At 44.6% G+C, this 19,635-nt stretch overlaps 1 pseudogene; it reads left to right on the top strand.

Annotated features, from left to right (window-relative positions):
* Positions 1-793: 793 nt before the first annotated feature.
* LOC137238643 (uncharacterized) lies at positions 794-19,634 on the top strand (annotated as a pseudogene).
* The last annotated feature ends 1 nt before the right edge of the window (position 19,635 follows it).

The following is a 19,635-nucleotide window of genomic DNA, read 5'->3' as shown; positions in this document are numbered from 1 at the left end:
TTACCGGGGGAAGCAATATCGAGGGTTAATCGTCCTTTGGTGATGCATTCACCAATAGTTAGCCGAGACGGGGAAGCTCCATCGGGAGGTATCGCAAGCTCGAACCAAAACGACTGAAACGTGAAATTGGATAGAACGGCAAGCACCAATGTTTTCGACTCATCCACATTAAATACCCATAACATCTCGGGTCCGCCGACTAGTATGTCGACTGATGCACAAGATGGAGCTAGTGCTATGCCAGGAAATTATAGGAATTTGGGAGAGGCTGCAGGCGATAGGACGCATACCCCAGGGATTCGTAACGATGCCCCTCGTGAATACTCGTGGGTGAATGCACTGCACCAATTATTCCGGACTTCGCAGGAGGAAATGCGAAGGGAAATGGGAACAATCAGGAATAACATGGACCAGCTAAAGGCAGTTCTCGAGCCGGCACAACAAACTACGAATTTTAACAGGAACATGAATCGAACGGAACGGAACACGACCCCAGAGGTTGTAACCCAGGTAACCCTGCTTCGGGCAGCATGGTGTTGAAACCCCAACACTGTACGGTTTCCTACGATGGGACTGAAAGTGTCGCGGACTTCCTGTTTAAGTTAGAAACTCTGGCGAGCAAACGCATTGCTCAAGTGAACAATTGATGGCCAATTTTCATATGTTCCTTTCTGGGAGGGTAGAGGAGTGGCATTGGCTATTTACTAAGCAGAACCCGAACGCAACTTATCCCTTTTTATGCTACTCCATAAAACGAGAATTCGGTACCCTGAAAAGCGATCATGAGATCATGATGGAGATCTCAATGCGCAAACAGAAAACGAACGAGTCCTATGACGCCTTTCACACAGATATAATAGGATTAAATGCGCGTCTTAGGGAGCCTATGTCAGAGACTTTACTGATAGACATAATAAAGCGAAACGTTAACAGCAGTTTGAAATTAATGCTTTTCAATGCGGACGTGAGAAATTTACATGACTTTCGAGATGTTGCACGGAGTGTTACAGGAAAGCAGGATTAATACAACAGATTTTCATGATCGTCATGTCAACGAAGCTCGTGCCATAACACCAGACATACGGATTGATAACGAAGACTGCGAAGTTGACCGCAGATTAAGGCCTTGGACTTCAGAAGGATGAGGCATTCAGTGTCGGAATTGTCAAAGCATGGGGCATTCATACATCTATTGTGAAGAGCCCGTTAAAAGCCCGTTTTGTTTTAAGTGTGGATTAAGGGGATTCTTCACTTCGAAATTTCCTAGGGATCATCGTCGTCAGGGAAACCAGAATTTGAGGGAGAAGACAGAGGGGGTAACTCGTTCGGTACCATAGCCACCACCTCAGCCAGTGCTCGAGTCGTCTCGTGCGCTGAACCAGTTAATAGAGCTTTCACAAGTGGTGAGTTCCCAAATATTAGTAGCACTCCTACGCAGGAACCTCCGAAGGTCATAGTAACGTTCCCTGATAGTAAAGATTGTTCAACCGGATCAGACTCAGATAGCCCAACTTCGTCATATTTAGTTTCCAAGCCAGGAAAAATTTTGAAGTCGCCTGGTACGGATGTTGCCTGCCAGACACATTTTCCACCTAGTTTCGAACAAAAAGAACATAATTATGAGCTAGTAAGATCTAAAATTTTTGATAATCAATCCCGTCTCACGGTGTCAGAAAATATTTTGAAATGCCGCAAAAGGTACACCAGACGTGTAAAAGAGCGAAAGCACCCCAGAGGGTTAGGGGATCAGAATATACCCGTGGTAGGTATGCCTGTGGTAAGAGGCGACTAAAATACCAGATTCATGGGGCTGTGTAGCGCAACCCTTCAGGTTGCCAGCGCAATATATAGCTTCTCCAAACCCAATTGTCAACATCACCTATCCGCGGCGAATCCTGTTTCACTAACAGACGAGGTTCTGGCGACCCCAAGTTCTTCATGGAACTTGGGGGTAGGGAATGGCCTGAAGGTTTAATGTGGCCACATAAATCGTTCCCGAGATGGTCGGGCTAGCATCTTAATGGTGTTACGATACCGGAGCGTACCGGATTTGTATCCGGGAAAGGACCATCACATCGATAACACTCCCCAAAGCCTTCGGGGAGCAACCTTATCGCTACAACAACAACAACAAGTGCGAAAGCTTCTCCAGAGCACAATGATTCTTCTTACCGAGGATGAAAGGCCTCTAGTTAGAGTAAAAATAGAAAACAAATTCGTGGTAGGACTGTTGGATTCTGGAGCTAACGTCTCTATACTAGGGAAGGATTGTGAAGACTTCTTAGAAACAAATGGTCTGAAGTATCACCCACTGCAAGCATTCGTATACACAGCGGGTGGTAACAGACAGAAAATATTAAGTTCGATTTCCTTTCCAGTGACTTTTAAAAACATTACCAAATCCATTCGTTTTCATCTGGTCCCTTCGCTACTTCAAGAAGTTTACTCGGTGTTGATTTTTGGAAAGGCTTCGCGTTAGCCCCTGACATATTTAGCGTGCTTAGAAGTTGGAGAAGAAAAAGATCAAGAATGTAATTTCCATGATTTGGCAATAAGGCAGAAACCCGAATTGCAAAAGGTCGTAGAGATGTTTCCGTCGTTTGAAAAGTCGGGCCTGGGGCAAACACAACTGGTCGAACACCATATCGATACGGGCGTCGCGGTTCCGATCAAAAGCAAGCACTTGTAATGGAAGTGATCGAGGAATCGAATTCGCCGTGGTGTAGCCCTGTGGTGTCAGTTCGAAAACCAGGAAAGGTCCGGATGTGTATTGATTCCAGGAAGGTCAACGAGGTCACCATTACCGTATATCAACAGTATGTTGAGTAGACTAAAGGACACCCATTTTATCAGAGGCATTGATCTAAAGGACACATTTTTCCAAATCAAATTGACGGAATCATCCAAGGAGAAGACAGCATTCGCAGTTCCTGAAAAACCTCTGTTTCACTTCAAGGTGATTCCGTTTGGCCTATGCAATGGACCGCAGATAATGAGCAGACTCATGGATAAGGTAATTCCATCGCGCCTGAGGGAGAATGTTTTCATTTACTTGGATGATCTAATAGTATGCAGCGCGAACTTCGAGGATCACATGAACCTGCTAGCGGAAGTGGCGAAGTGTTTGAAGGATGCCGGCCCTACAATCAACGTAGAAGAGCGCAAATTTTGCCAAAAGGAGATTCGATACTTGGCACATCTGATAGGTAGTGGGTGTTTAAAGGTAGACTCAGGGAAAATAGAAGCCGTTAAGAATTTCCCAACTCCCAAGTCTTCTCGGCAGGTGCGTAGGTTCGTTGGTATGGCAAATTGGTATAGGGCGTTCATCACGAATTTCGCTGACCTAGCAGGTCCCCTAACGGATTGTCTTCGAGAATGAACAGGACCGTTCAAACTTACCTCTGAAGCGATAGAGGCCTTCGAAAAGCTTAAAGTAGCACTGGGTTCCGCTCCTGTCTTGGCCCAACCCGACTTCTCTAAGGAATTTGTCATTCAGTGCGATGCTTCCAAAATAGGTGTTGGCGGGGTGTTATTCCAGGTCGATGATGAGGGCGCTGAGCTTCCAATAGCATTTGTTTCAAAGAAATTGAATAATGCTCAACGCAATTACACAGTAACCGAGCTGGAATGTCTCGCCGCCATAGTAAGCGTGAAGCGCTTCCCATCCTACATTTAAGGATTACCGTTTCGGATTATCACTGCCCACTCCATTCTGAAGTGGTTGATAGCACAAAAGGACTTGAGTGGGAGGTTGGCTAGGTGCTAACTCCTGCTGCAGAGATACGACTTTACAATGGAGCATCGTAAAGGCACCCTGAATGTAGTACCTGATGCGCTTGCGCGATTTGACGTAGTAAAAGTCAACTCGTTGTGTGGTAGTAAAAGTCAACTCGTTTTACTACCACACCCGGGGAAATATATTTAGTCTCTCCTGAGTTTAACAGCAACGAATATCTAGATTTGCTCAGAGCCGTCACAGAAAACGAAGAGTTGCTGCCAGATTTGCGCGTAATTGATGGCGCTATTTTTAAGAGAGTTAAATTTCGGAAAGGGGTGGAAGGCGAAGAAGACTCGTTATGGCGTTTGTGGTTGCCGAAGGGGTTGACGGAGGAAGCCGTGAGATTGGCACACGACGCCAATCGGAGTTACCATGGTGGGTGGCAGAAAACCTTGGAACGCGTGAGGCAAAAGTACTTTTGGCCACAGCAGGCTAAGGACGTCCGAGACTACGAAAGGAGATGTGATACTTCCAAAGCTGTAAAGTCAACGAATCAACAGTCGAGACTGCCTACAGGGATTACCTTTACATCCGAAAGGCCATTTCAGCGGTTATATTTTCTAGGGCCTTATTCGCGATCCAAATGGCGAAATCAATTTTTTTTCATAGTTTTGGACCATTTTGCAAAGTATGTCTGGCTAAAGCCCATGCAGAGAGCTACAGCTGTTAACGCTCTAAATTACTTCGCTTCAGAAATTTTTCCAGCTATAGGGGTCCCTGAGTTTATTCATAGGGTAACACGGGTAAGAACAGGTTTATACTCTCCTCAAGCGAACGCCGCAGAACGAGTTAATAGAGAAATTGTTTCTAAATTAAGAATTTTCCTGAAGGATAAACCAGACCATACTGATTGGGATAAGCATATACTAGAGATTTTATCAGTTTTGAGAATCGATTTTCATACCGCGATTCAGTGCTCTCCACACTTTGCATTATATGGTCAAAACATGAGTCAACACGAATTACCGTACAATATTTTAGATAAACTCGGTAGACTTAGGGAAGATGAGGTTACGATAGCAAGTAGAGCTGACAAGTTGACTAACATTCGCGAGCAGATCCGTAAGAATTTAGATCGGGCAAGGGATAGAGGAGTAAACACCTATAACAAGCGCTCTGGGCAAGTGAACTGCAAAGAAGGTCAGGAATTTTTCCGGAAAAACTTTGCTTTAAGTAACTTTAAAGAGGGCATCAACGCCAAATTCCTACCAAACTATCTTAAGTGTCGAGTGCTACGACAAATAGGCAATGCATTGTACGACCTCGAAGACCAAAACGGGAAATTGATAGGTCGCTTCCATGCTTCGGATATTCGTCCACAATAACCTGCGAAAATGTTTTTTTTTACCAAATTTACAAATTGATTTTTTTTCTTAAACTTACAAAATTTGATTATATTTCATCTGGGCTTGGTATTCCAAAAATTATTTGAAGTTTTTCTCGGATAGAACAAAACAAAATTTTTCTTGATAATGTCTCATGATTAGTCGTTTGGGCGAATGGCCACTAGGAACACTCTGTTCGGGAGTGGTTCTAAATTTATAGGAACAATTACCGGGGTAACAATAATAGGGAAGCAATATCGAGGGTTAATCGTCCTTTGGTGATGCATTCACCAATAGTTAGCTGAGACGGGGAAGCTCCATCAGGAGGTATCGCAAGCTCGAACCAAAACGACCGAAACGTGAAATTGGATAGAATGGCAAGCACCTATGTTGTCGACTCATCCACATTAAATACCCACAACATCTCGGGTCCACCGACTAATATGTCGACTGATGCACAAGATGGAGCTAGTGCTATGCCAGGAAATTATAGGAATTTGGGAGAGGCTGCAGGCGATAGGACGCATACCCCAGGGATTCGTAACGATGCCCCTCGTGAATACTCGTGGGTGAATGCGCTGCACCAATTATTCCGGACTTCGCAGGAGGAAATGCGAAGGGGAATGGGAACAATCAGGAATAACATGGACCGGCTAAAGGTAGTGCTCGAGTCGGCACAACAAACTATGAATTTTAACAGGAACATGAACCGAACGGAACGGAACGGAACACGACCCCATAGGTTGTAACCCAGGTAACCCTGCTTCGGGCACCATGGTGGTGAAACCCCAACACTAGATGGTTTCCTACGATGGGACTGAAAGTGTCGCGGACTTCCTGTTTAAGTTAGAAACTCTGGGCGAGCAAACGCATTGCTCTAGTGAACAATTGATGGCCAATTTTCATCTGTTCCTTTCTGGGAGGGCAGAGGAGTGGTATTGGCTATTTACTAAGCAGAACCCGAACGGAACTTATTTCTTTTTATGCTACTCCATAATACGAGAATTCGGTACCCTGAAAAGCGATCATGAGATCTTAATGCGCAAACAGAAAACGAACGAGTCCTATGACGCCTTTCACACAGGTATAATAGGATTAAATGCGCGTCTTAGGGAGCCTATGTCAGAGACTTTACTGATAGACATAATAAAACAAAACGTTAACAGCAGTTTGAAATTAATGCTTTTCAATGCGGACGTGAGAAATTTACATGACTTTCGAGATGTTGTACGGAGAGGCGAACAAGTGTTACAGGAAAGCAGGATTCTTACAACAGATTTTCAAGATCGTCACGTCAACGAAGCTCGTGCCATAACAGCAGACATCCGGATTGATAACGAAGACTGCGAAGTTGACCGCAGATTGAGGCCTTGGACTTCAGAAGGATGAGGCATTCAGTGTTGGAATTGTCAAAGCATGGGGCATTCATACATCTATTGTGAAGAGCCCATTAAAAGCCCGTTTTGTTTTAAGTGTGGATTAAGGGGATTCCTCACTCCGAAATTTTCCAGGGATCATCGTCGTCAGGGAAACCAGAATTCGAGCGAGAAGACAGAGGGGGTAACTCGTTCGGTACCATAGCCCCCACTCAGCCAGTGCTCGAGTCGTCTCGTGCGCTGAACCAGTTAGTAGAGCTTTCACAAGTGGTGAGCTCCCAAATATTAGTAGCACTCCTACGCAGGAACCTCCGAAGGTCATAGTAACGTTCCTTGATATTAAAGATTGTTCAACCGGATCAGACTCAGATAGCCCAACTTCGTCATATATAGCTTCCAAGCCAGTAAAAATTTTGAAGTCGCCTGGTAGGGATGTTGCCTGCCAGACACATTTTCCACCTAGTTTCGAACAAAAAGAACATAATTATGAGCTAGTAAGATCTAAAATTTTTGATAATCAATCCAGTTTCACGGTGTCAGAAAATATTTTGAAATGCCGGAAAAGGTATACCACACGTGTAAAAGAGCGAAAGCACCCCAGAGGGTTAGGGGATAAGAATATACCCGTGGTAGGTATGCCTGTGGTAAGAGGCGACTAAAATACCAGATTCAAGGGGCTGTGTAGCGCAACCCTTCAGGTTGCCAGCGCAATATATAGCTTCTCCAAACCCAATTGTCAACATCACCTATCCGCGGTGAATCCTGTTTCACTAACAGACGAGGCTCTGGCGACCCCAAGCTCCTCACGGAACTTGGGGGTAGGGAATGGCCTGAAGGCTTAATGTGGCCACATAAATCGTTCCCGAGATGGTCGGGCTAGCACCTTAAGGGTGTTATGGTACCGGAGCGTACCGGATTTGTATCCGGGAAAGGACCATCACATCGCTAACACTCCCCAAAGCCTTCGGGGAGCAACCTCATCGCTACAACAACAACAGCAACAAGAGCGAAAGCTTCTCCAGTGCACAACGATTTTTCTTACCGAGGATGAAAGGCCTCTAGTTAGAGTAAAAATAGAAAACAATTTCGTGGTAGGACTGTTGGATTCTGGAGCTAACGTCTCTATACTAGGGAAGGATTGTGAAGAATTTTTAGAAACAAATGGTCTGAAGTATCACCCACAGCAAGCATTCGTATACACAGCGGGTGGTAACAGACAGAAAATATTAAGTTCGATTTCCTTGCCAGTGACTTTTAAAAACAGTCCCAAATCCATTCATTTTCATCTGGTCCCTTCGCTACTTCAAGAAGTTTACTCGGGGTTAATTTTTGGAAAGTCTTCGCGTTAGCCCCTGACATATTTAGCGTGCTTAGAAGTTGGCGAAGAAAAAGATCAAGAATGTAATTTCAATGATTTGACATAAGGGCAGAAAACCGAATTGCAGAAGGTCGTAGAGATGTTTCCGTCGTTTGAAAAGTCGGGCCTGGGGCAAACAGAGCTGGTCGAACACCGTATCGATACGGGCGACGCGGTTCCGATCAAAAGCAAGCACTTCCCTCTTTCGCCACCAAGGCAAGCCGAAGCTTTTGCAGAAATAGATGGGCTGCTTATAATGGAAGTGATCGAAGAATCGAATTCGCCGTGGTGTAGCCCTGTGGTGTTAGTTTGAAAACCAGGAAAGGTTCGGATGTGTATTGATTCCAGGAAGGTCAACGAGGTCACGAAGAAGGACTCGTACCCATTACCGTATATCAACAGTCTGTTGAGTAGACATCAGAGGCATTGATCTAAAGGAAGCATTTTTCCAAAACAAATTGACGGAATCATCCAAGGAGAAGACAGCATTCGCAGTTCCTGAAAAACCTCTGTTTCACTTCAAGGTGATTCCGTTTGGCCTATGCAATGGACCGCAGATAATGAGCAGACTCATGGAAGAATCGAATTAGCCGTGGTGTAGCCCTGTGGTGTTAGTTTGAAAACCAGGAAAGGTTCGGATGTGTATTGATTCCAGGAAGGTCAACGAGGTCACGAAGAAGGACTCGTACCCATTACCGTATATCAACAGTCTGTTGAGTAGACATCAGAGGCATTGATCTAAAGGAAGCATTTTTCCAAATCGAATTGACGGAATCATCCAAGGAGAAGACAGCATTCGCAGTTCCTGAAAAACCTCTGTTTCACTTCAAGGTGATTCCGTTTGGCCTATGCAATGGACCGCAGATAATGAGCAGACTCATGGATAAGGTAATTCCATCGCGCCTGAGGGAGAATGTTTTCTTTTACTTGGATGATCTAATGGTATGCAGCGCGAACTTCGAGGATCACATGAACCTGCTAGCGGAAGTGGCGAAGTGTTTGAAGGATGCCGGCCTTACAATCAACGTTGAAAAGAGAAAATTTTGCCAAAAGGAGATTCGATACTTTGCATATCTGATAGGTAGTGGGTGTTTAAAGGTAGACTCAGGGAAAAAAGAAGCCGTTAAGAACTTCCCAACTCCCAAGTCTTCTCGGCAAGTGCGTAGGTTCGTTGGTATGGCAAATTGGTATAGGGCGTTCATCACGAATTTCGCTGACCTAACAGGTCCCCTAACGGATTGTCTTCGAAAATGAACAGGACCGTTCAAACTTACCTCTGAAGCGATAGAGGCCTTCGAAAAGCTTAAAGTAGCCCTGGTTCCGCTCCTGTCTTGGCCCAATTCGACTTCTCTAAGGAATTTGTCATTCAGTGCGATGCTTCCAAAATAGGTGTTGGTGGGGTGTTATTCCAGGTCGATGATGAGGGCGCTGAGCTTCCAATAGCGTTTGTTTCTCAGAAATTGAATAATGCTCAACGCAATTACACAGCAACCGAGCTGGAATGTCTCGCCGCCATAGTAAGCGTGAACCGCTTCCTTTCCTACATTGAAGCATTAACCTTTCGGATTATCACTGACCACTCCATTCTGAAGTGGTTGATAGCACAAAAGGACTTGAGTGGGAGGTTGGCTAGGTGCTAACTCCTGCTGCAAAGATACGACTTTACAATGGATCATCGTAAAAGCACCCTGAATGTAGTACCTGATGCGCTTGCGCGATTTGACGTAGTAAAAGTCAACTCGTGGTGTGGTAGTAAAAGTCAACTCATTTTACTACCACACCCGGGGAAAAAGATTTAGTCTCTCCTGAGTTTAACAGCAACGAATATCTAGATTTGCTCAGAGCCGTCACAGAAAACGAAGAGTTGCTGCCAGATTTGCGCATAGTTGATGGAGTTAAATTTCGGAAGGGGGTGGAAGGTGAAGAAGACTCGTTATGGCGTTTGTGGTTGCCGAAGGGGTTGACGGAGGAAGCCGTGAGATTGGCACACGACGTCAATCGGAGTTACCATGGTGGGTGACAGAAAACCTTGGAACGCGTGAGGCAAAAGTACTTTTGGCCACAGCAGGCTAAGCACGTCCGAGACTACGAGAGGAGATGGGATACTTCCCAAGCTGTAAAGTCAACGAATCAACAGTCGAGACTGCCTCCAGGGAGTACCTTTACATCCAAAAGGCCATTTTAGCGCTTATATTGTGATTTTCTAGGGTCTTATCCGCGATCCAAATGGCGAAATCAATTTTTTTCATAGTTCTGGAGCATTTTCCAATTTTGTCTGGCTAAAGCCCATGCAGAGATCTACAGCTGTTAACTTTATAAATTAATTCGCTTCAGAAATTTTTCCAGCTGTAGGGGTCCCTGAGTTTTATTCATAGGGCAACACGGGTGAGAACGGGTTTATACTCTCCTCAAGCGAACGCCTCAGAGCGAGTTAATAAAGAAATTGTTTCTAAATTAAGAATTTTCCGTTAGGAAATAGTACGTGGTTGAGTTCAATTTTTGCACCTCTTCTCACACGGATGGTGTTAAAGCCTGCATTATCATCCCTAAACCTCACCTGGAGAGGTCGCTGGTGGAAACTCGCTGCAAGCACTCGTTACGTTTCTTTTCCTTTTTTGGACTTTGCTCTACTAAAAACGGTTCCGTTAAATGGCATCAGTTCCTTAGAGTCTATAAAAGGGACGAACAGCCATAGGCTCTCCCTTATTCTTTTACCAGCGACCACCAGGTGAGTGTTTTACCATATCATTTATTTTGCCATTATATTTGTGATTTACATATATTTTGAATAAAGGCCTGTGCGACAGGCTAGCATATATATATATACCTACATCGTTGCATAGTTAACTTGCATCTTTATTTGTTGTTGGACAGCTAGGTACAGCTGGTAAGTTTCGCATTATCCCGAGTTTCAAGAACCGGCTCCCCCATAGGTTCCCCGTTATCCCCGCTCGAACCTGGTCCTTCGGGCCGGATCTCGAAACATTTTTCATTTTTTTGGTAATAAAACCAGCTGCAATTAGTTTGTCTTTTTTGCCTTCATGCGTCCAACAACAAATACATATCCTCCGTCTTTTCCAACAATGTTGCTTTTTTAAAACCTGTCCACCAACAATTGCCAAGTCCCATTGGAAACCAAACAAACACACCATACCAAAATCCATTGTGAATAAGCAGTGCAAGTACGAAGCTGCTTGTTTACATTTGGTTTTTGACATTTAGAAGTTAGCCATTGGGAAAAACGATTTTGGTAAGTTTGCTGGAGAAAACGCAAGAAATTCGTGTTTTTATTGGACATTTGGCAGCCGCAATCATTCAGAATTTCACCAGGACGGAAAAGGAAGCACCCCGGAGCAAAAGCAACGTGTTGAAGGCACAACGACTGCACACACAGGAAGGTAACTAGTTCTGAACAAAAGGTAAAACTATTGTAATTTACGTGTATATATTAACACCAAACGGCATACGCTGCTCGTGAGTTGCTTACTTCCTTTTCCAGCCTTTCGTCCACAGCATATCACCCGTCTATTCTACCGGGAAGGAGGCCAGCGACAAGGAAACGCAATAAGTAGGTGAGCGTCAACCAGTTTTCGCTCCGACTAGCCGAAAGTGTGGCCAGGACCACAATTAGAATACCGGTGCGATAAGGGTGTTAAGCGAACAGTCCCCACCGGTGGCCAGTGAATAAAAAGCCTTAGTAGTAAAAGTGTTTGTGAGCAAAGTCCCTGAAAAGCAGGGCAGTGAAGTGGAAAAGGTGCCTTAAAAGAGGTTGAATATACCCCCCAAAAAAAGGCAGAGTATCAAAGTAAAAGTGTTTGTAAGCAAAGTCCCTGAAAAACAGGGCAGTGAAGTGGGAAAGGTGCCTTAAAAGAGGTGAATATACCCCCAAAAAAAATGCAGAGTACCAAAATAAAAGTATTTGTGAGCAAAGTCCCTGAAAAGCAGGGCAGTGAAGTGGGAAAGGTGCCTTAAAAGAGGTGAATATACCCCCCAAACAAAGCAGAGTATCAAAGTAAAAGTGTTTGTGAGCAAAGTCCCTGAAAAGCAGAGCAGTGAAGTGGGAAAGGTGCCTTAAAAGAGGTTGAAAATACCAAAAAAAAAAAAAAAAAAAGCAGAGTATCAAAATAAAAGTGTTTGTGAGCAAAGTCCCTGAAAAGCAGGGCAGTGAAGTAAGAAATGTGCTTTAAAGGAGGTGAATATACCCCCCAAAACAAAGCAGAGTATCAAAGTAAAAGTGTTTGTGAGCAAAGTCCCTGAAAAGCAGGGCAGTGAAGTGGAAAAGGTGCCTAAAAAGAGGGTGAATATACCCCAGAAAAGCAGAGCATACTAGGCCATTCGTGTGTGTGTGCAAAAGTCCCTGAAAAGCCAGGGCAGTGAGTGAAAAAAGGTGCCTTAAAAGAGGTTGAAAATACCCCCCAAAGAAAACGCTGAGCATGCTAGGCCAGTTGCATGTGTGTGGAAAAGTCCCTAAAAGGCAGGGCAGTGAAGCGATAAAGGTGCCTAAAAAGAGGGTGAATATACCCCAGAAAAGCAGAGCATACTAGGCCAGTTGTGTGTGTGTGCAAAAGTCCCTGAGAAGCAGGGCAGTGAAGTGAAAAAGGTGCCTTAAAAGAGGTTGAATATACCCCCCAAAGAAAACGCTGAGCATACTAGGCCAGTTGCGTGTGTGTGGAAAAGTCCATAAAAGGCACGGCAGTGAAGCGATAAAGGTGCCTAAAAAGAGGGTGAATATACCCCAAAAAAGCAGAGCATACTAGGCCAGTTGTGTGTGTGTGCAAAAGTCCCTGAAAAGCCAGGGCAGTGAGTGAAAAAACGTACCTTAAAAGAGGTTGAATATACCCCCCAAAGAAAACGCTGAGCATACTAGGCCAGTTGAGTGTGTGTGGAAAAGTCCCTAAAAGGCAGGGCAGTGAAGCGATAAAGGTGCCTAAAAAGAGGGTGAATATACCCCAAAAAAGCAGAGCATACTAGGCCAGTTGTGTATGTGCAAAAGTCCCTGAGAAGCAGGGCAGTGAAGTGAAAAAGGTGCCTTAAGGGAGGGTGAAAATATCCCCTCAAAAAAAAAAAAAAACCCTGAGCATACTAGGCCAGTTGTGTGTGAGTGCAAAAGTCCCTGAAAAGCAGGGCAGTGATTCCACAAAAGGTGGTTAAAAGAGGGTGCCAGCCACTGAAAACGCTCAAGAGCATATTTGACCGAGGGTAGCATTTTTTTTTTTGATAATCCAGTTTTTAAAAATTGAAATTTGTTGGGTTAAAAATTGAAGCTAGGGCAACTCGGCGGCAAACGAGGCTGTCCGGCAACATCAACCCTCCTACTGAATCCAGTAAAACTATACGGAGTCATCAAAAGGCAGAAGGTCAGCAACGGTCCAAGATTTCAGATGGTCAGCTATAAAACGGGCACAGATAGAAGGAAAACGTGTGGCAGTTACAGGCCAGGTAAGTAATTTATACTGTACTTACTTCCCCACGTCTGTCTGTGTAGATATCGGCCCATCGCTTTGGAATCGGTTCAGCAGACCAGCACCACTTTAAAGGCCCACACATACGGCCCACCGAATTGGAAAGATATTGTGTACCGCAATATTTTCAAGGCCCACACGAACGGCCCACCGTTTTGGGAATCTACAAGCAGTAAGTCGACAAAACGTTAGGCACTAAACGGGTGAGTTTTTTTTACTTTGCTTATTTTAAACAACCCCTTTAACCCCTCAAGTTGCGGCGAACGCAGTACCCCTCTATAGCTTTCCACCCCCCTCCACAGTGTTAGCGCAATTTTACCTCCCTTGTGTACCCACACGACCGCGAAGAGTGGCCGATTTTTTTCTGATTGGTACTTAGTTTAGCAAGCCCCTTACGTTGCGGCGAACGCAGTACTCCCTTTCTCGCTCCCCACTCCCCTCAACAGCGTTAAAGGCAATTTACCCCCCTTGCATACCCACACGACCACGAAGAGTGGCCGAATTTTTCTGAGGTTGAATTGCAACCTATCTTACCAGTTTGCGAATATTTATTTATCCTGGGTCCTTGAACATGGCCAACGCACAGGATTTCTCTCGCGCTTGTGATGCACTGCTGGAGTTTGAAAATCGGTTCAACGAATCTCCAGGGACGGTGTTTTCCCTCGAAATTCAAAAGGAGGAACTTAAGGCCCTTTGGAATACAGTGAAAAAGTCTTTCAGCAGCTATTCCCGAGATATTAATGACGACGATGACAGGGCCGCGGCCTTGCGAGAAGCGAAGGTTAAATACCAAAACTGCTACACAGCATATCTGACGTGGGCAGCCCTGATAGGTGAGACCATCCATAACCTCACCCTCATCCGCCAACCCTCCTCCACGGTAAATCACCTCTCACACGAGCCTGATTTGACGGTGCGCTCCAGCGTTAAACTTCCACCGTGCGACGCCGATATTTTCTATGGTGACTACACTGCAGGGCCGTCCTTTCGGGATCTGTTTACGGCCATATATATAAATAATACGCGGTTAAGTGAAGTGAAAAAGTTATACCATCTAAATCACAAAACTCGGGGGGAGGCCAGGGATATTGTGAAGAAAACCCCACTCACGAATGAGGGTTTTGCCATTGCGTGGCAGAACCTTTCCAATAGGTTCAAATATAAGATAATTATGATCAATTCTCAGCTGAAAATATTATTTAATCTGCCATCGATGACAGGAGAGCGGGGAACTGAAATAAAAAATTTACAGCGATCTGTAAATAACTGCATCTCAATACTGCAGATGCATTGCATTGATACCGACAACTGGGATGCAATCTTTATTTATCTGGTATCCAGCAAGCTGCCGGACGCAACACTAGCCTTATGGGAGCAGGGAATTACCAACAAAAGCGAAATTCTGGCGTGGCAGGATCTGGACAATTTCCTGACGAGCAGGTTCCAAAACGGACCTAGAACAACGAGCTGTCCGATCTCATACCACCAGCGCTCAAGAACTTCCGGATATTCTGGAGCGATTTTCGAACTTTTCTAGAGCCCTCAGAGTCATCGCACGGATCTTCCAGTTCTACCGCAAACGCATCCTGTGCATAAGTTAACCCCTCGCAAGGGCACCCCAGATATCTCACCAGAAGAAACTAAGATGGTAAAAGCCCGGCTTATTCGTTTAACGCAGAAACGATGTTACGCTGAAGAGTATCGGATGCTAGGTTCAACTGAGGCCGTGAGCTCAAAGAGTTCCATCCGCACCCTCAATCGCTTCCTCGATGCGGACGGAATAATGCGCGTGGGAGGAAGATTGGAGCTGTCGACGATACGCTACAACGAACGTTGTCCAATTATTCTCCCATACGACTGCGCGTTTTCGCGGCTTGTAGTAAAATTTTCCCATTTGATTTCCCTACAGGGGGGAAATCAACTAATGCTACGACTTTTGCGATCAGGATATTGGATCGTGAAGCTAAAAAATTTGATAAAAAATATAATAAATAATTGCAAAGTTTGTCTCATCTACAGGAAAAGGACACGTGAGCAGTTGATGGCAGCACTACCGCCAGAACGAACGGAGCTCTCGCAACCCTTCACTAATACCGGAATCGATTTCACTGGTCCGTTCGACATCAAAAATTATACGGGCAGGACATGCCTAGTAACGAAGGGTTATGTTTGCGTGTTTGTTTGCTTTGCTACGAAAGCAATACACTTAGAGGCAACAAGCGATCTATCGACAGCCACATTTCTGGCTGTATTTGCGCGGTTCATATCTCGGCGAGGCTGTCCCCACCAGGTGTATTCGGACAATGGGACGAACTTTGTAGGAGCAAACAAAGCATTAAGGCAAGACTTTCGAAATTTCATGACTGAAGCTGCTCGGCATACCACTATGTCATATGCCCATCAAGAAATCCACTGGCATTTTATCCCACCAGGAGCACCCCACATGAGAGGAAGCAGGGGTGAAGAGTTTCAAAACCCATTTCCGCAAAATTTCAATTACCATGCGATTCACAATGGAGGAATCATCCACTCTACTGGCTAAAATAGAAGCCTGTCTGAACTCGAGACCGATCAGTCCGATGTCTGACAACCCCGACTGCATTGAACCCCTCACCCCTGGACACTTTCTGATTGGAAGCCCCATACTCGCGAACGCAGAACCAGAGGTTCAAGGAACACCGATGTCAATCGTCAACCGATGGCAAAAGCTCAAAGCTATTCATCAAGGATTCTGCCAACGATGGAAGGGAGAGTACTTGAAAGAGCTACATAAGAGGGTTAAGTGGCAACACCCCCAACGAAATCTTGAGGTTAACGATCTAGTAATTATCAAAGAGGATAATTTACCCGCTAACGAATGGCGACTTGGTAAAGTGGTGAAGGTTTTCCCAGGCCAAGATAATCGAGTACGGGTGGTAGAAATACGCACAGCCCGTGGTGTGATTACACGGCCAATAGTTAAATTAGCCCTACTACCTATCGAAATCCCTAAGTAACCAATTCTCTCTTTTCAGCTTTCTTTTTTCTTCTCTTAGATAAAAGTCGTTGAAACCAAAATGGTCCGAGCCAATACTAAAAACACCCATCGATGCCCCTTATGTCAGCACAACCACCCACTTCTGTTCTGTCGCCAACTGCGCCGTATGGAACCAGAGGAGAGACTACGCGCCGTCCTCCTCCACCGCCATTGTGTCAATTGCCTGTCACCGCGCCATGTAACGCGCAATTGTCCGTCAACAGGGCGATGTGACCGATGCCATGAGCAGCATCACAGCATTCTCCACCTATGAGAGACACCACGGCGAGAGGATGACGTGCCACAGGGCCTTGACGAGGTGGAAAATCGGCCAAGTCAGCGACCGCGACCATACCGGGCTCGAGAGCTGTCGGAGTCAAGTGAAGAAATACTGGAGATTGATGCCAGCGATGAAGACCTCCAGCAGATAAATGCTCTTGTGCCAGTTACCGCCGAAACACCGGTACTCAGACCACCCCTGTCGGGTATCCGGTCCATAGTTTCTCGGCCGCCTCCTTCGCCCCACCAGCGTCGAGCACAGCGACACCAACGAAGGCGCGTCGCACAACAAGGTCCACCCCGAGGGCTAAGAGACGCTCGAGAGCGAATTCAATGGGCTGCCAGAAATGCTACGGGTTTTTCTGTTCTTATGCCTACCATGGTGACCAAAGTAATGACAAGGGGACGAACTCATGCAGTACGCGCGATCCTCGAACTTGGACAACCCATATCCACCGTATCTCGGGGCCTTGCACTACGACTCCATCTGCTGCCACGGAATGAAAGGGAACACTGCAGTCTTACCTTGAAGGGTCTGAATGAGAGGGTGCAAATCCAGGCAAAGGTCCTTGGGAGCCTCGTAAGGAGCGCCCCTGAGCGTACTATTGATGCGCGTGTCGCCGATGATTTCGACAACCTGCGCCTGGCATACCCTCATTCTACCGCTCAAGCGCAGTGTCTCTGATTCTGGGAGTAGACGCGTGTGGAGCCATACTCCGTCCTGGACTTAGACCTGCAACACCGACGCGACCGGCTGCTCAGAACACCGTTTTTGGATGGGTCATATTCGGAGTAACCCCATACTGAGCTGGCAAGCAAAAACCTTTAGCGTTAAGAAAAATGAATTTATAATGAAGTTTATACGTAATTTAATTTATAATTTAGTTTCTATATTAATATTGAATTTATATTGCAGTGATGCTGCAAGGCGGGCGGTATGTTAAAGCCTGCATTATCATCCCTAAACCTCACCTGGAGAGGTCGCTGGTGGAAACTCGCTGCAAGCACTCCTTGTGTTTCTTTTCCTTTTTTGGACTTTTCTCTACTAAAAACGGTTCCGTTAAATGGCATCAGTTCCTTAGAGCCTATAAAAGGGACGAACAGCTATAGGCTCTCCCTTATTCTTTTACCAGCGACCACCAGGTGAGTGTTTTACCATATCATTTATTTTGCCATTATATTTGTGATTTACATATATTTTGAATAAAGGCCTGTGCGACAGGCTAGCATTTATATATATACCTACATCGTTGCATAGTTAATTTGCATCTTTATTTGTTGTTGGACAGCTAGGTACAGCTGGTAAGTTTCGCATTATCCCGAGTTTCAAGAACCGGCTCCCCATAGGTTCCCCGTTTCCGGAATTCCGGCTCCATTTATCCCCGCTCGAACAGATGGCATATAAAGCTAGTTCGAGGGTGGTGAGGAAGATTTAGGAGCGGCATACCCCAGAAAAGAGCCAGCCAAATATGCTGCTCTGTGCTAAAAAAGGACCAAACGTAGATGGCAATGTGTCCGGCAGTATCAACCCCGGATATATATCGGCTCCCAACACGAGTCGAACCGGAGGGTGAGGCATTCCGCCCATATACGCCGCTACGTCTGATTATCTTTTTCCGCTCCTAAATTTGTATATTGTACCAAAAATATTGTAAATATGATAAATAAATTACAAATTAACCCCAATTTAAGAAATCAGGTGCCATTTGATCTGGGTGGTAATAGGATTTCAGGTTATGTGTTCGCCTTTTCCGCCATAAAAAGGGTTAAGTCATCTTTTGGGAACATTTTAATAACTTTTGTTCAAATCCGTAAAACACGGATCAAAAAAGTAGAAGGAAAGAGAAAAAATATGTGATTGCATTTTTCCCGATATTGCGCCGCCTTAGCATCTGGCAACACCATTCGGAAAGTACATGTGGATTTTTTGTAAGTGTGAATTGTGCTATTGTAAAAGTGGATTGTGTAACCCTTCAATGAATTTCCTGTCATTGATGAAAAAACGAGGTACGCATCAGTTGTAATTTTTCACACAATACTAATTTTCCTTTTCTTTCTTTTCTTTTCAGGTGAGGACGGAATTGTATAGCGTTGATTGTCGAAGGGCTACTCGGATTACGAATAAAATTTCAGCAAAGGCCACTACGCTTTACCGCGAATCAAAGATGACCCGCGAATTTTAAACAAGTGAAGAAAAATTTTATTTAAGTGCAAAAATTATTTTAAATATGAAATGTGCTTTGAAATACGTGAACATTTGAGAGTTGTATTTCAGGCCATTTCCTAGAAGCTGAATTCGAGAGTGCCTTGCTGACCTTTTTGTTGATTTACTGAAGAATCCGCAGTTGAATGATTTAAAATATATCGATAGTATTGTCTCGAAAGATATGCCAAATGATTTCGGGGTAAATTTGATTCAAAAACATGTACGCATTATACTCGATCTACATAAAAGCAATACTAAAACGACTTTCGCCAACTTCACAAATTGTATAAATGAGGGAGTGTATGAAATACAATTTACCAAGGAATTATATAACAAAATTCTTCGGCAATCAGAGCAAGATGCTATCTCTTACCTTTTCAAACTATCCACTGCTGAGAATTTCATGGACTGGAAATTTTATTTAATTTTACTGCAAACAATTGCTAGTAAATGCTCATCGAAAAGCGCTACATACATACGAAAATATTTCAAAGCACATCTATCGCAAATACCTGCATAACCTTTGCTGGGTGCTATGCTACATTTATTACTCTCTGTTCGCTCTGCAACAGCCACAACACTGGATATTGATAAGAAAGTTACAGCTTATGCTGAATGGTATAAGCAAAATATAAGCGATATGAAATTTGTTTTAAAAGTGGAAGAATTTCAAAATATAATTGATTTACTGACACAATGCATCCCATATGAAGCTGCAGAGGATTATGTAGAGAATCATGCAACTTTTTCAATATCACCACTGGTACACTGCTGCAAACTTGTACAAAATTACAAAAGCAAATGCAAAAATGCGATTGGCCAAAATAAAAGATGAG

Source organism: Eurosta solidaginis, chromosome 1 (genome assembly GCF_040869045.1).
Source record: "Eurosta solidaginis isolate ZX-2024a chromosome 1, ASM4086904v1, whole genome shotgun sequence".
Classification (NCBI taxonomy): Eukaryota; Metazoa; Arthropoda; class Insecta; order Diptera; family Tephritidae; genus Eurosta; species Eurosta solidaginis.
This window is presented reverse-complemented; position numbering and strand designations above follow the sequence as displayed.